Here is a 4,448-nt window from a genome sequence, read left to right on the forward strand (position 1 = left end):
GGTTTCCTGCACCAACACAAGTTTGAAAAGTGGTTTTTCAACACTAACACAAGTAGTGTAATAATGTTGCTTCTGGGAGGGAAATCCCTATCTAATGTCATTTACCCCCTTGTCTTTTTCAAAAATCATAAACACCTCTATTTCTCCCACCCTCATCTTTATGAACCTTTTGTCTGTAGTACCTATCCTTAATGTTGTTCATTAGACCACTCAAACACTACAAATATTTGTTTTCTCTTATAGACCTATCATCCTTCTTCTACATATCATCTGGCAGATTAATCTTTGACCCATTCACTTCCATATTGACCCTAAAGACCTCTATTTCTCTCACCCTGTTCTTTACGAACCTTCTAACCTTTTGACATGTTATCCTTATTCATTAGACCACTTAAACACCTGTGATCCTTCTGACCTCATGGACCTTTTAACCTTTTACTCTTAATATCATCTGGTGAATATAACCCACTCAAACAACGACCCTACAAATCAAACCTTTTTTTATTAATTCTTCGCTTTTGAGAAATGACGTTGTTTCAATGACTTGGATAACTTCCCAGAAAGATTTCATTGTCTTATTTCCTGTTATTCACACACGCTCAGGGCTTCCCCGAAATGACTGCATGTCGTCATTTCAAGAAAATACATTTTGTTCATTATAAAAGAACGTGTTCAATTCAATTTTGATCATTGGGGATCGACATGTCTTACTACTCCATCCTTTACTCTGATAAAGAAGAAGAATACTCACCAAGGTAAGTTTCATTTAAAATTAAAGTGTTTAAAGCTTTGTATGGGATTAATTATACAACAAATGACTTAATATTCCTTTATCTTTACAGCAATGCGAATATCCTGGCAGAACTTCAAACTGGTTGGAATGAAAATACTGCAGAATCTCAAGAGTTGCAAAACGAAATGAACTTGGACAACCTGTATGTTTCACCATTCTTGGAAGATTCATATGCAAGGTAAGATACTAAATATTAATACATTTGTGTTAAACGACGCTGCCTTAGTGTGTGTGTGTGTGTGTGTGTGTTCGTGTGTGTATGTGTTTGTGTGTGTTCGTGTGTGTATGTGTGTGTATGTATCTGTGAATGTGTGTGTGTATGTGTATGTGTGTGTTCTTGTGTGTATGTATCTATGAATGTGTGTGTGTGTGTGTGTGTGTGTGTATGTGTGTGTGTGTATGTATCTGTGAATGTGTGTATGTGTGTGTGTATGTATCTGTGAATGTGTGTGTGTATGTGTATGTGTGTGTTCTTGTGTGTATGTATCTATGAATGTGTGTGTGTGTGTGTGTGTGTGTGTGTATGTGTGTGTGTGTATGTATCTGTGAATGTGTGTATGTGTTTGTGTGTGCGTTTGTGTGTGTATGTGTGTGTGTGTATGTATCTGTGAATGTGTGTGTGTATGTGTATGTGTGAATGTGTATGTGTGTGTATGTGTGTGTATGTGTGTGTGCGTGTGTGTGATGTTTTGTCAAGCTTACTTCAACATAGTAATTTCTCCTTATTTTGTTTGCAGCCTTGAAGACCAAAGCTTGGAGTGGGACGATTTTGATTTTCCAAAGAGTGGTTATTTCCCGTCAACATGTGGTACCCTAAATTTTCAACTCGACCACTTGAACACAAAGCTCGATTTTTTCGAGGTAAGCATGTGTGTACGTGTGTGTGGTTCACCGTTTATAATAGGTACACCATATCCCTGCGCATCGTAAGAGGTGATTCAGGGTTGGTGTCAGGAAGGGCATCCGACCCTATATTAATAATAATAATAATAATACATTTATTTTGTATAGCGCTTTTCAAGACGCTTTGACATGGAACATAAATATGAAATAAATATCTCTCCCCTCTTGTCTTTAATAGAAAGAGATTCAAAACCTGAAGACATCTGCTGAACCAACCTTTGACTTGTGCTGGGAAGAAATTGATGACTTATGCTGGGGAGAAGTTGAATGTATACCTCAAGAAAAATGTTTTAATAATATAAAGATTTTAATGTTTTCAATATTTATATATATTTGTTTTGTTTACAATTATTTAATTCTTAATTACAAAAAGAGAATAAAGGAGGGAACGGGGAGGTGCACCCCTGCCAAAGACCCTTCACCCCCCTCATCCCACCCCTCCCCTCCCCTTGTGTGTGTGGGGAAGGTGGGGGTGGGATGAGGGGGGTGAAGGGTCAAGGGTGGGGGTGCACGGAGGGTGGGGGATGATGGGTGTGGTCTGTGTGGGCGGGGTCTGTGTGGGCGGGGTCTGTGTGGGCGGGGTCTGTGTGGGCGGGGTCTGTGTGGGCGGGGTCTGTGTGGGCGGGGTCGGTGTGGGCGTGGCTTATGATTTTTTATTTATTTAATTTTTTTTTATTATTACCACTAATTAAATTAGCTAATCTGGGTGGGGTGAATAGAAATGTTGTTTAATGAATTATTAGCTTTGTTTTTTGTAATTCTTGCGAGTAAAATGAACCCAAGATTTCCTCTCCATTTAAATCATATAATTTGTAGGTCCAAGGGACTGTATCCATTACATCAATGATTTTAAATAATTCACGAGTCCATTTTTGTGTATAACCTTTCTCAAAATGGCTTTTCCATTTGTATATCCTTACCATATCACCAACTTTGAACTTGGGCTTTCTCAAATTAATCTCCTTTTCATATTCTAATTTTGTAAATGTTTCTGATGGTTTTGATTGTGTTGATGAATGAACTGTATTATTGTAATTATCTACAATATCCTGAATTAAATACACCCATTTTTGAGAACCGAGTTGTGTGAATTTTTTATATAATTTCTCTTTTAAAGTACGATTAAAACGCTCAATAACAACTGCCTTTCCTTCATTAAAGGTGCTGTATAATTTAATACCCTTCCCCTTAAGAAATTTCATGAATATTTTGTTATAGAACTCTGTTCCCTCATCAGTCCATAACTTCTTTGGTTTCCTTTTATCCCGATCAAATATTAGCTTAAAGGCTAACATTAAAGTATCACCCCTTTTATTTTTTAAAGGGACAACCCAGGCAAATCTACTCCTCAAATCAATAACGGTTAAAGCATACCTGTATCCCCTGTCATTATTCAATTCAATTAAATCAGCGGACCATATGTGGTCAGTGTATTTAGAATAAACCTTCCTTCTTTTAAACTTTGTGATTATAGGTTTGTGTAATTCTTCAGCCAAAAGCTCCTCAGTCTTGATGGCATCATTAGAGCCTAATAGTTTTTTGAGGAATAACCAAGACCAAGTTTCAATTTAGCATTTATCAAATTTCTCACAATAAACCTATCAACTTTCTCTCTCAACGTTGGATTTTGTATCAAAGACAAATTATACAACATTTCGCTGTCGGCTTTATGTTTTTCAGTCAACGTAGTGGTTTTCCCATAAGCAATATCATGCTTCATACACACTTCGTCAACCCTATTTGTAGGTTTAGACCAAGGTTTAGGATTGTCAGCCTCATCTAATCTTTTATCCAAGTTTGTTCCTGGACCACAGAAAGAATACCCTGGAAGGTGTAATTCCCCTGGAATTCCAGTTGTTGTAAATTTACTTCCTGACAGAAACTTTTGTATGTCTCCTCCTCTTTTAGGAGAGATGAATTGGCACTTTTTAGAGCCACATACTTGACATATTCCTTTTTGATAAACTCTATTATTTTTAGCTTTAACATAAGAGATATTTTTAGATTTAGTTTTCTTTTTACATTTGAGACAATAACTCATATTTATTTATCAGAAAAATTCCGACAGAGTATCAAAACCTTTTTGGTTTTCAACATATACATTTCAATCTTTATTTTTAAAACATAAAGAATCCTAAGGAATGCCTTCACTCTCTCCTCCATTTATTTACAAATAAAAACTAACTAAAGTCAATGACACCAACATCATCAATCACATAATCTTTTCCTTCTTCTTCTTCTTCTTCTTCACCACTTTCTCGTTTAAATCTCTGAAATTGAAGACATTGACGTTCTTATTTTTGAAACCATTATCTTCGTAAGAGTTGTTAATTCTTTAATTTCCTCTTCGGTGCGTTGAGATTGATTTATTTGCTTTAATACACTCAATCTTTTATGAATCTCAGTGATTTCCATCTTTTTATATTTTTCCTCCCTCTCTCTTTGCTCCCTCTCCTCCTCCTCCATTTTCTCCCTCTCCTCCTTCTCCTTTTTCTCCCTTTTCTCCCTTTCCTCCTTCTCCCTTTTCTCCCTTTCCTCCTTCTCATTTTTCTCCCTCTCCTCCTTCTCCTCCTTTTTCTCCCTCTCCTCCTTCTCCTCCCTCTCCCTTTCCTCCTTCTCCTTTTTCTCTCTTTCCTCCTTCTCTTCTTCAACTCCTTCCTCATCCCTTGCTACCCTTGAGTTTGAACCCCAAAGAATATTATACATATACTCATCTGGATTTTGAGATATTCTTGTATCTATAATTATTTTT

The 4,448-nt window shown here is 36.6% G+C and overlaps 1 long non-coding RNA gene across 1 annotated transcript; it reads left to right on the forward strand.

Annotated features, from left to right (window-relative positions):
* Nucleotides 1-405: 405 nt before the first annotated feature.
* On the forward strand, nucleotides 406-2,089 carry LOC144888429 (uncharacterized). The gene is made up of 4 exons (XR_013621004.1): nucleotides 406-755; nucleotides 843-971; nucleotides 1,531-1,654; nucleotides 1,875-2,089. It is a non-coding gene; the product is annotated as an uncharacterized LOC144888429 (long non-coding RNA).
* The last annotated feature ends 2,359 nt before the right edge of the window (nucleotides 2,090-4,448 follow it).

Source organism: Myxine glutinosa, chromosome 12 (assembly GCF_964187855.1).
Source record: "Myxine glutinosa chromosome 12, kmMyxGlut1.1, whole genome shotgun sequence".
In the NCBI taxonomy this organism is placed as follows: Eukaryota; Metazoa; Chordata; class Myxini; order Myxiniformes; family Myxinidae; genus Myxine; species Myxine glutinosa.